The sequence below is a fragment of the Sus scrofa genome, chromosome 1 (genome assembly GCF_000003025.6).
Source record: "Sus scrofa isolate TJ Tabasco breed Duroc chromosome 1, Sscrofa11.1, whole genome shotgun sequence".
In the NCBI taxonomy this organism is placed as follows: Eukaryota; Metazoa; Chordata; class Mammalia; order Artiodactyla; family Suidae; genus Sus; species Sus scrofa.
Genome location: NC_010443.5, coordinates 4,594,418 through 4,607,004, shown reverse-complemented (window position 1 = coordinate 4,607,004; position 12,587 = coordinate 4,594,418). Strand labels below are relative to the sequence as shown.

General features: G+C 51.5%; 1 long non-coding RNA gene across 1 annotated transcript; it reads left to right on the top strand.

Annotated features, from left to right (window-relative positions):
* LOC110256930 lies at positions 1,863-4,681 on the top strand. The gene is made up of 3 exons (XR_002339016.1): positions 1,863-2,594; positions 2,710-2,797; positions 3,035-4,681. It is a non-coding gene; the product is annotated as an uncharacterized LOC110256930 (long non-coding RNA).

Sequence of the window (12,587 nt, the reverse complement as noted above, 5' to 3'; positions counted from 1 at the left end):
GAGATGAATGAATGAATTTATTTTTAGGGCTGCAGTTGCGACATATGGAAATTCCCAGGCTAGGGGTTGAATCAGAGCTACCTTCCAGCCTACGCCACAGCCACAGCAACTCAGGATCCAAGCTGCATCAGCAACTTACACCACAGCTCACAGCTACGCTGGATCCTCAACCCGCATCTTCATGGATAGTAGTGGGGCTTTTTTCCACTGAGCCACAGCAGGAATTCCGAGAGGACTTGCTATTATTTAGCTGGTAGCTAGGCTGCCCTGGGAGTCCAAGACAGCTTCTCCCAGGAATCTGGCACCCTAGAAGGAACAGGGGGAAGGCTGGACTTCACCGAGTCCCTCTCCTTCCCCAGGCATCTCAGGGCCTCCCTGTAAACCCTCTAAAGCAGAATTTTCAGCCTTTAACATGGCAGCTCAGGATTCCAGGAGGCCGAGGTGATGGCTGGCAGTCCCTTGAAGGCTATGTCCTGAACGGGCCTGGTGTCATTTTCTCCCTAACCTCTTGGTCAAAGCAGTCAGAGACTAGCCTAAAGCCTATAGGAGGGGAAACAGCTCCCTTCTCTCCGTGGGGAAAGTGTCAAAGAGATTACGAGGCCTTCTTCATGCTCTCAAAATAGCTCACCAGTCAAGGTCACCGTCATAATGGTTATCTGCAGATATATTTTATCAGCATTTAGCACATAGTGGGGGCATCTAGTAAACGCCTCTTCACTTGCTGCGTGGAGCACCTCATCCATCACCTGAAAGAAATGATGGAGTTGAGAGGGGCCTTTGCGGTAGAGTTCGAATCTCGGTTTCTGGGTACTTGCTCTGTGAACTCATGCAAATCTCTCCACCCCACTGAGCCCCAATTCTTTTGTATTTACATTCTATTATGTACCATACAAGACTGTTCTGTTACCTACCACATAGAAGTCTTTAGCAAAATATGTTCAAGATTTTACAGACTCTTAAGTTTTTCCACGTTCCATAGAGCTTTAGTGATTCAGCCTAACCACTTTGGGGTTAGGATATCAGGTTTTATCTTAGCTCCTCCTTTGACTCATATGAGGTCTTGGTCAACTCCCTAAACCATCTGAGCCCTGGTTCCCCTCATTGGACAATGGCTGTCACAATCTGGAGTTCATGTAGCCCATGAAACGCAGCAGACTCAACAGAATTGACTCAGTATTGTTGGAGCTTTTCCTCTTTGGTGCTCGGAGGCTAGACATCAAGGTTGGGTTTGGATGCATCTCGCTTTAGGATATGTGTGAACAAGCAGGAAGAGTAAGGGAGAGAGCCACTCACAAGCAACTTGAATGGGGCAGGAATCAGACAAGAGTTTGAAAAATGTCTCTCCAATCAAGTCTGTCTGTTGCTATGTGTCAACGCGTCTAACGGTGCAAAATACTCAGCCATAAAAACGGCTTCTTCCATCGCCATTTGATTTCTCTCTAATGAGACAGCCTGTTATTACTCGTTAAGTACTAGATTTAGCAGTTATGTCATGAGTCTGTGCCTGTTACATAGTTAATCCTCAGTGGGAATGCCTTTCGTGATCAGCTGGTGTTTAATTAACATGTGAAACTCTCCTGTTAAACCTAAATTAAATGTGTGGTAGGTCTATTTGAGATCGTTTAGAATGTTGTCAGAACATTCTCCTCGGCTGCGATGCTGTTTTGTTCACTTGAATTCTAGGGTTTTGAACAAGGATGCGAACACACAAGTGGGGACTCCTCAGGAAAGTCTGCAGCAGTGGTTTGGCGTGATGGTTAAAGTGAAGGATCTCCTAGCGGCCCTTCTCTTTGCCCCCAAGCAGCAGTGCGGTCCCCAGTCAGCTGCATCCGCAGCCCCTGTTAGAAATGCAGGTTCTTGGGCCCTGCCCCAGGCCCGCTGAGGCTTTCAGATAATTCTGAAGCCTGTTGGTTTAAGGACCACTAAGCTAAGGTCTGGTGATGGGATGGGGGATAAACTACATACAAACCACCCTGGAAAGCTGACACTCATTAAATCTCCACGTAGAAAAGAACCCACACCCAGAGGAGAGCTGTATCTTGGCAATTTTTGCCTTCCTTTTGTGTCTTTATTATATTAAACATGTCAGTCAAAAATCCCTGGTTCCCATGGTGATGAATAATTGGGATATAAGCGCACGGTATGGATGCAAATTCCAAACTGCTTGCTGGAGGTTCCTATTTGCTTGACATTCATGGGAAGAGAAGGCTGTTTTCTTCTGCCTGGGTTGCATTTTTTTCCCCCTCTGCCTATAAATTGGTTTAGCTATATCCTTTACTTTTCTAGCTCCTCTCTCCCATAACTCTAGAATTCAGGTACATCAGGAGACATTCGTAAACGCCATGGCCAGAGAGTCAGATGTATATATCCTGAGCCCATGGGGAGGCCATGTGATAATTTAAGCTGAAGCATTTATGACGTAGAGAGAGCATTAAAAGCAGCTGTTTGGAAGGTTGGTGGCCATGTTTAGAAGGTGTTAGCAGAGGGCTGGAGGCGAGGAGTGAGAAAAGAAAGAGAGGGTATTTCTGACGGTGCCCTTGGAGTGGACCCCATTTGTGACAGGTATGACCCCCAAGCAGAGTGGATTTTCAAAGGTGAGCTGAGGTTGGCACACCTGTTTTTGCCGAGAGGCAGAGACAGCATCTCAGGAAGGCCGGGCGAGGCTCAGCCTCCTGGGAAGGGCTCACAGCATGATTTCTCCGTAAATAGGACAGGACAGCCAGAGCGACACACCGGCCCCACTCCCAGTTTTCCTGACACAAAGGCACAGAAGAGGAGAAGGAAATCAAATCTCAAGGTTGGTGGCAGACAAGGAGGTAGTGTGTGACCAAGGACAGCTGAGGTAGAGCTGGTTTGGCTTAGATTGGCAAATGACTGGCACGGTGGCTGATTCCGAACCACCGGCGGCAATGTGCCCTCGTGACGGAGTGATTCTATTCCGAAAGGAAGCAAAACGCTTCTGCTCTACGATTTTTATTTGTAAGAATTTCCCCAGCTCCATGCTTCCCCTTAGCTTTTCCTCTTTCATTTCCAGGAGGCTGTGACTTTTCCAAACAAGAGGGCCTCAGATAGAAATGGAAATAGTTATTCCAGAAACTCTGGACTTGTCTGTGAACGAGGCTATGAAGCCTGGTCCAAAGCACTCCCCCAGCAGCACCACTGCCGACGGCCACCTAAGGGATGCAGACATCTCAGGGTCATGGATAGTCACGGATATTTGTTCTCGGAAGCTGCGTGAGTGAACGCGGATTGACACAAGGTGCAGAAATTAAGAAAACCTGTCTTCTAGATCATTCATAGACAGGAAACCTACCCCAGTGCCACAGGATCACAGAAACAGAGACGGGCTGTGCCCACTCCCAACCCTCCCAGGCAGAATGTCCCCTGGCATCTGAGTCCTCAAGCCAAGGCACAGGTCCTGGAACTTTACCCCCAGAACAAATGGCGAGAGGCCGAGAAAGCAAGGTGCAAGGGGAGGAGGTCGGATGGGGAGGTAGGGTGATGACGCATCGCTCTGGTTTCCCAGAGCTGACATCTGTTTTATTTGCATCTGGGGCCTGGTCTTGTGGTTCGAGGGCTCTTCAGAAAGCCGACCTTCACTTTCCTCGTGTAAAGGGCGATGGTGAACTTGCAAGACTGGAAGAATTCTCTGGGATTTTACACCTGCTCTCCCCATCTAAAAGGGCCTGGTGGAGCGGGGGGTCTTGGACCACCAGTGGGTGGGTTTGCTGGGCACAGTGGCGTTCATACTGTGCCAGCAAACTGTTCCTTGGCCTGGAGGTGTGAAGCTGATTTCTCATCCCCTTCCCTTAGGATTTCCATCATACCCACATCATACCACGGTAATGCTGGGTTGTCCCTATAAGAAGAGTGGAAAGAAAAATGATTATAAAATACAAAAAAAACCCAAAAGCCCATGCTATTTAAATAGAAGGTTTACTACCTACTATTTAGAGATTCATCTTACCTGCCATACAAGTTCACCGATGTCATATACAGTTTCAGTATTTTATCTTCATCATCAGATCTTAAAGGGAGGGTCATGAGACCCAATTTGTCTCAAAATCAGTTTAATTGACGGGTTGGATAAATACCCTCAAGCCTCTTTTTAGAAGCTTCATGATGTTTGACACGCATGACTTTGAGACTTCGGGGGTCCACTGACTGAGGGGTTCCAAAGGGCGGGGAGTGGGCAGGGGTACCAGCCACGCTCCTGGGTGCAGGACCTGTTGTTACCCCCACACCCTCTGCCTGAGCTTTGGAGGGAGGGAGATGCCAGGAGGTGGCATGGGTGTGACTGCCCTTTGGCGCCACAGTGAGCCCACCAGGAAGAAAGGACCCTGGCCTGCCTCCTCTCTCCCTCTCCTGGGAGCGTGGTCTGCTCACCCTGTGGGCCCTGCTCTCTGCTCCAGCAAGACGTCTCCAGAGATGTCTCTCCTTTCAGCAGATGGGTAATTGATGGGTAGCCACGGGGAGAAAATGTTCTCTACAGCTGCCCAAGAGGTGACCCTGCGCTGGGGACACCAAGGAGAGAGGCCAGGGTGGCTGGCTGACGGAAGGGAGGGACGCATTGCTGTGGAGTGACGGCACACACTCCACCTCCTAGATCCTCAGGACACCTGGGGGAGGCCAGTCGGCTCAGGGGTCCTCTCCTTTGAAATTTTCTTTTTAGGGCCGCACCTGTGGCATATGGCGGTTCCCAGTCTAGGGGTTGAATCAGCTGCAGCTGCTGGCCTACACCACCACCACAGCAATGCCGGATCTGAGCCACTTCTGCGACCTACCCCACAGCTCATGGAGATGCTGGATCCTTAACACACTTCTTGAGGCCAGGGATTGGACCCAAATTCTCCTAGACACTAGTCCAGTTCTTAACCTGCTGAGCCACAACAGGAACTCCTTCCTTCAGAGGAAGCTTCTGGTTGGTAGAGATGGCGTGACTCACTGTTCCCAGGGTCACACACTCCCCTCCATCCCCCCCCCCCGGTGACTTCTCTCTCTTCAGTGCCACTCCCTCCAGTCCGGCTCTGACAGCACCCAGGCAGGTCTAAGGGCAGCAGGGAGTACATAACCAGCTTCGCAAAGGATCCCGCAAACCTCCCACCCCTGCCAGCCAGGGGCTCTTCCTCGCCTGGGTCTGAACCTGGAAGCGGAACTCAGGTCCAGGACCACCAGGTGCCCAGGGCCCAGTCCTGCTGAAGTAACAGCTGACTGGGACTGCTCTTCATCGTGCAGGAAGTATAGACATTAAAGGGCTGCCCATGGAGTTCCCGTTGTGGCTCAGTGGTTAACAAACCCGATTAGCATCCATGAGGATGCAGGTTCCATCCCTGGCCTCGCTCAGTGGGTTAAGGATCTGGTTTTGCTGTGGCTGTGGCGTAGGCTGGTGGCTACAGCTCCTATTGGACCCCTTGCCTGGGAACCTCCATATGCCTCAAGTGCAGCCCTAAGAAGACGAAAAAGACAAAGAAAAAAAAAAAAAGGGCTGCCCGTGAACTATGATCCTGGCTGGATGTCCCCCCCAGACTAGCGCTCTTCCACAGCTCTTCAGAATAACACAGAAACACACAGGCTGGAGGTTAGGGAAAGACTCTTATCAACAGGTCATTGAAATTTAGCAGCATTGGGAGCTAGCTGTCCAAGCCAGTGGCTCCTAAGCATCACTTCCCACAAATAAATAAAACTGATTTTGAGACATATTAGCTACAGGGGCCCTCTCAAAACTTGATTATGAATATAAAATGCCTTATGAAAACCTTATAGAATGTTCACAAACTGGTATGGCCCACAAAATGAACGCCAAAATAATACTCAAGTAAAACTTGTATTTAAATAGCCCAGAACATTTTCCTTGAGTTTTATAATCGATTTTCAATCCTTTTTTTTTTTTAATAACAAAACCCAACATTTGCATTTCATAGATATGGGAAGAAAATCAGCAAGTCTGAGTTCTGGAGATAAGTCTAAATCTGGCTGTGTATCCAGATCACCTGGAGATTATCAAACACACAAACAGAATCCTGGGCTGTGCTCAGACCCACAGCCGCAGACCCTGCCAGGAATCTGTGCCTCCCTACATCACGTGATTCACAGGCATACGCCCAGCTCAGGGTGGGGAGGGCGGGTGGCCTCTGGACCACAGGAGACCTTGGTTGTAGCCGAGGCGGGGCTACCCTGATTAGTTTGGTTACTTCTAGGACTTCCTGTCCTATTTCCTGCTTTCATACAAGCCTTTTAATTTTTTTTAAACTAAAACTTCAATCAGCTCAAGAATAGCAAGTCCTCTTTCTTACTCCTTGAAGGGAAAACTGCCCCGAGTGTGAACCCAGTCTCTCCCGGCAGCAGGCTGGGGGAAGCTGGCTTATCTGTACCGACGCCCCTCCCCCCATCTTGGCTACTTGCCAACGTTGGACTAACTTCACGCGGAACTTTCTGCCTGTGCCTTAACCTGCGGATCAGAGCCCCTTGTAACACCAGCCCCTAGCATCCTGGCGATGGATGACCTTGGAGCGGCTCTCGGAGCATCTGGAAGGACGGCCAAAATGAGTAATGGTCAGAGGAACCAAAATGAGATGAACTGTCATCTGAAACGGGGGAGCAGCATGTGATGGAGGAAACAAGACGCCTTCAGGCTTCAAAGTCATGATCGACATAAGGCACACAAAGCCCAAGACCCCCTGGTTCTTTCCTTCCTGGCATTACTTAAGTCGCGCTCAAGTGCCCTGTGTGTCCTTTGGGAAACTTCCACCTGCTGCGCACAGAGCATGCGCATTCGGGCTGCGTTCGCCACGGTGTTGACACCGAGGGTGAAAGCAATGCTCACAACCTTTGGGGATTGTGGGGGGAGAGGTCAAGGGCAAGATCTGGCCCTGCTGATCGGTTGTCCGAGGGCTTCATGCCCTGCACCCCAGGACAAACGAGCTTTCCACACCGCCCGCCCACGCAGGAGTGTCCAGCCAGTTAGAACGCTCTGTTCTCCCCTCCGAGTCCTTCAGGGAAGCCGTACGTTGAACGCCAGATGAGGAAGGCAGATGTTTTCCTCTTCTCCACCCACCGCAGCTCTGCTTTTGCCAAAAGAGGGGGGCACCGCCACAGTTCACTGCTGGGGACCGGGCGGCCCTGCCGCATGCGCAGTGCGCCTGCGCGCAGCACCTGTCTCCCTCCCCCACAGCCCCCCAACCCCATGCCCCAGGACAGGCTTGGGGGACCGAGGTTCCGCTAAACTCTGACTTCTGGGCCAAGGCAGGCCTTGGAAGGGTGGGAAGAGAAATATTATTTGCACATGGGTTGGGTGAATAATATTTCCTAAATTTAGAGCCATTTGCACTTGCCAGTTCTGAGTTTTGTAGTATTTCTGAAGCAAACATCCTTTTTCTGGCAGCAAAGTGATGCTCAGAAGTAACAACAACAACAACAAAAAAAGGGTTTGGAAGAACTGGCACAAGACCGCAATGATGAAGGCCAGATTTCAAAGTTCTCTTTGGCCACCCTTTAATGTACATCACGAGTTTGGAAATGAAAGGAATTCTGTGGCAGGGCTGCGGGGAAAATTGTACGTCTGCCGCAGAGTGTCCGAAACACAGCTGCTCCGTGTGCCCACATCCTGCTTGGCAACTCCAGCCGACCTACAGCTGGGAGGCAGGGACGCTGCCTCCTCTGCTCTTTGCAGCTGCTTGGAGGGTGTTATCAAACCCGAGGGCTCCTGCCCCTGCACTGTGCCACCTTGTTGGAAAGGGCGACCCCCGACTTTGTGTCAGCGTCTCGGGGGCTCCCAGAGAGGGTTAGACAAGGCTCCGATTCGGTTCAATCTGGTTTGCTTCTGTACAATTCAGTAGCTCTTTGGGCGCCTACTATGTGCAGAGGCTCAAATTTTGTGGAGCAAATGAAAATGAATCAGACTCTTTGTTCGCAGGAATCTGTTTCTGGCGGAGGAGACCCACCAACGCAGAGACACCCGTGCAATAGGGCAGTCGTGGAAAATTTACATCTAAAGGGAGGGAGAGGCCCGGGGCAGGAGAGAGAAAGTCTTCCTGGCCTTTATTTCAGGAGGACAGAGAGGGCTTGTATGGGTAGTTTTCAGCCACTGACCTCTTGCATGATCTTTCTTTCCTGGCTTACAGCTGATTTGGTCTTAAAAAAATCAGATTTTGGATAGGGAAAAATACAGCATTTTTCTGATCTTCTGGCTGTGGGCTGTTCTGTCGTGGCCACACGTGGCCACGCTGGGTTTGGGGACAGGATTGAGCCATCAGCTGGAGAACACGCTCATGGGAACAAGATTCCATCATTTTCCCTAGCTCATCATCTGCAGGCCTGGGTGTTGGCAGGTCTCCGGAGGGAGGGAGGCCTAGCTCCTGAGCCTGGCCTCTGGTCTGGGGCGCAGGTCCTGGGGGTTAGTCCTCAGTGTGGCTTATCCTCCTTGGGAGTTCCCACTGTAGCCTAGTACGTTAAGAACCTGGCTGCAGCAGCTGGGGTCACTGCCAAGGAGGCGTGGGTTGGATCCTCCGCCTAGTGCAGTGTGTTAAATGATCCAGTGTTGCCTCATCTGTGGCTTGGACTCAGTCCCTGGCTGAGGAACTTCCATATGCATGGGTGTGGCTATAAAATTAAAACAAACAAAAACCACCAAAAACCAAACAAAAACCCAAGACATTTATAATCCTTGGGTGCCCTTGAAATCCCTTCCCCCTCAGAAGATGCCTGGCATTCTGGGCAACTGCAAAACCCCTGCCTCAGGGCTGTGGCCTCTGAATTTTAGTGAAGTCGGGGGAGAACCCAATTCTTTGTTCTCAGGTCCCTGTTGGTGGCTTTGCGGTGTTCAGTTCCTTACATCCCTCCCCCCCCCCGCCCCCCGCCCTCACCAGTCCTCTTCCCACGCCTCTCTGTCCCCCTCTTCCCCTCCCCCGACTCCTTTTGCTTTTCCCCTCCCTCCATCATGTTGATGGGATTCCCCACCCACTGTCCTGGTCCTGCCCCCCCACCACCACTTGTCCCCTCCTTTCTCCTCGCCCTCCCTCAATCCCTCCCTCCTCCCTTTCTCCTAGAAACCATCCTTCGCAGCAGGGCCTGGGGGCAGTAAAGGGGGGCCAAGGCCTCAGTCTGGCCTCAGGCTAGTGAGTTCTGGGGGGAGGGGGACGCCCGCCCCTGGAGGTGCAGCAGAGGAACAGGGACGGGGTTGGCACGGGACACTGGGTTTGGGGCTGAGAATGTCAATGGTGAGAATCAAGAGCGGCTCTGGCAGAAGGAGCACAGGACAGACGACAAGGGGACAGAGCCAGGGGGGGCGGTGCTGGGTCTGCAGCCCCCTAGGGGGATCAATGGCGGGGCCCCTTGCAGAGCCCAGGAAGGAGGAAAAAGACAGAGGACTCTGACTTCTGTAAGGCGTCCTGCGGCTCTGGGGCCTGGGAGGCATAGCGTCCCCCAGTAGATCCTGCGCCCTCTTCATTGATCCTGCCACCTGCCAATGAACAGCATGCACGCTTAGGGCCTAGGACACACGTCTCCTATGGGGAGCCCCCTGAAGCCAGCAGGGTCAGTGTTTGTTGAACGCTGTGTTTGGTGTGTTTGGTGTCTGCTGCCCTTTGAAGCTGCTGGTTTGCAGGCAGAGGCGTCCTTTCTTGGGGAAACCCTGAGTGCCTGAGCCTTTGTGGTCGCCCAGGACCAGGCAGGGTGATTTCTAAAGATGCTGAAAAAAGTAAAGCACGTTTAAAAGGCAGTGCACAATAGTCATGAATTTATAATGTTTACTTACTAAGAGGATTTGCAATTTAGAGGCCCCCAAATTAATGTGTTGATATTTGCCTGGAGGGCGTTGAGCTGTGTTTTATTATCTTTTTTCCTTGATAATCACCGTTTTTGCTGACCCTCTCCCTTGTGGCATAATTGGGCCCCTTCTCAGCAGGTCTGAGCCATTCTTGGAATGAAAGTCCCTCTGGGATAGACTGACTCTGCAGCTAATCAAGCCTTTGGTGCTTCAGGAGAACTCGATGTCCAAAGCCCTTATGGGCAGTGTTCCTTCACTTTTTTGATCTCTTTAGTGGAGGTTTAATGAACTCCCTAATTATGTTTTGTCCTTTGAAGGTTTGCGCTCACAAAAACTGATGAATGAAAAAGGATACGGGGCTCCTGTTTAACTCATTTACCAAAGCCAGTCTCCGCCCCTCTGCCTGTTCCATCCTCACCTCTCCAGGCTCAGAACTGGGTCCCTTCTCAGCACCTCTGGTGGCTTCCAAGTCTCTCCTAAATTTACTGATGAATTTTCAAAGGCCTGACTCACCACCTGTGCACCTGTGCACCTGCACTTGGGGGCCCCGCTGGAGCAGAGTTCAGACGCTGGCCATGACCCCCTGGCGTCAGCTCTGGGACTGGCTGGGGAGGGGACGGCTGGTCTCCAGTGATGTGGGTGGTGGTGACCTTTGCCTCTCTGAGCCCTGGCCGTGGGCTTGAAACCTGGCCACGCCCCTTGCATGCGTTAAGTCTTTGCTCCTCGAAAGTCCCTTGTGACATGGACATACGATATTCTTCTTATTATAAAGGTGAATCATGCCTGGCACAGAAGTGCCCTCTTCCAGGGCCAGAGCTGGGGAGTAGCCATGACCTCAGGGGTCATGCTCTCAGGCCGTCCTCTTAGGCTTCTCTCCCTCCTATTTTTTGAGGGGGCCGCACCTGTGGCATATGGAGATTCCCAGGCTAGAGGTTGAATCAGAGCTGTAGACACCGACCTACACCACAGCTACAGCAACGCCGGATCCTTCACCCACTGAGCGAGGTCAGGGATTGAACCTGCATCCCCATGGATGCTAGTCAGATTCCTTTCCACTGAGCCATGATGGGAACTCTTCTGTCTCCGATTATCTGCTTATTTTCTCTCTCACAGTTCACTCTCATGCTGAAAACTTGTGTGCAGCCTCACAGAGCTCTGAAAAGAAAGCGCACCCCGTGGCTGGTCCACGCGGGCTCCTCTGACCTGCTCCTGCCACCTCCACCTCCCTGGTTGGCACTTCACTCCAGACACTCTGGGCCTGCCCTCTGGCCCTCGAGCCTGTCGCCTCAGGGGGCGGGGGTGGATCCACTGCGGCTATGCTCATGGATGGATCCCAAACCTTAATGGTGTAAAACAACAGAACTATTTTCCTCTTGGATGAGAGAACACAGGTGTCCCAACCCCTGGCATCCAGGGGGCTCTGCTTCAATCAGGCACTGGGAACCCAGCATCTCCTTGTGGCTCCCGTGACCTGGGCAGAAGTGGGAGGGGGACGGGGTGAATTGTGCACGGGTGCCCAAAGCAAGTGACCTGGCTGTATAACATCGGGGGCGGAGGGCAGTGCCTGGGTGTCCAGGGGCTGGGGGATGGTGCCGGGCATTGCACCCACCGTGTGATCTCTATGTGGGGTCTTTGCACGAGTTGTTCTCCCTGCTGGGATGCTGTGCCCGCTGTTCCTGTGGCTACAATGGACGTAAGCATCCAGACCTCAGCTCCAGTTGCCTCCTCAGGGACCTTCCTGACCAGACAAAATAAGATATCCACCTGGCAGTCACATCACATCACTGCCTTTTATGTTTGCCTGCCCTGAAATTTTTCTCATTTGCATCTCAAAATCTCTCTCTCTCTCTCTCTATCATTTATTTCATCTCACTGTCTCATATCTCTTTCTCTGTCTAATCTCTGATTCAAGCTCCCTGGCAGAGGCTGTCACCCTGATGCTCACTGCAGTCCCCAGGCTCTAGCCACGCCTGCCATCTGGCAAGGGCTCGGTAGTTCATTGCTGAATGAATGTGTGAGTGAGCGACCTGTGTGTGGTTGCACACAAACAAGCAGTAGAATCAGGCCACAGGCAGCCATCATTGTCACCTGCCTCTATTTGTCACTCAGGGGGGCAGAGAGCCAGGAGCCACTTTGTTCAGTGGGGAAGGAGGAGGAGCAGCGGTGGGGTCTAGAGAGGTGCGGCTAGTGATTAGCAGGAATGTAAGCATCTGAGGGAAATGAAAACATCTAGGCAGCTGTTCTCTAGTATTTCATGTTTGCAGGATACTTTCAAAGACCAGAAAATTTTGGCAGTACCTTTGAATTTAAAAGTCTAAAATCAGGAGTTCCCGTTATGGCTCAGCAGATTAAGAATCTGACTAGTATCCATGAGGATGAAGGTTCAATCCCTGGCCGCACTCGGTGGGTTAAGGGTCTGGCGTTGCTGTGAGCCTGTGGTGTAGGTTGCAGATGCAGCTCGGATATGGGGTTGCTGTGTCTGTGGTGTAAGCCAGCAGCTATAGCTCTGATTCAACTCCTAGCCTGGGAACTTCCATATGCTGCAGTTGTGGCCCTGGAAAAAAAAAAAAAATCTAAAATTACCACTACGCAAGTGAGCACTGAGTTGTTTGGAAAAAAGAAAAAGAGCGTTTACCACCTGTGTTAGTTCCCCAGGGCTGCTGTGGCGAAGCACCACAAGTTTATTCTCTCAAAGTTCTGGAGGCCAAAGTGAAGGTCAGCAGGGCCGTGTGCCCTCTGAAGTCTTCAGGGAACATTCTTCTGCCTCTTCCAGGTCTGGTGGGTACAGAGACTCTCCATGTTCCTTGGCTGGTAGACGCATCAC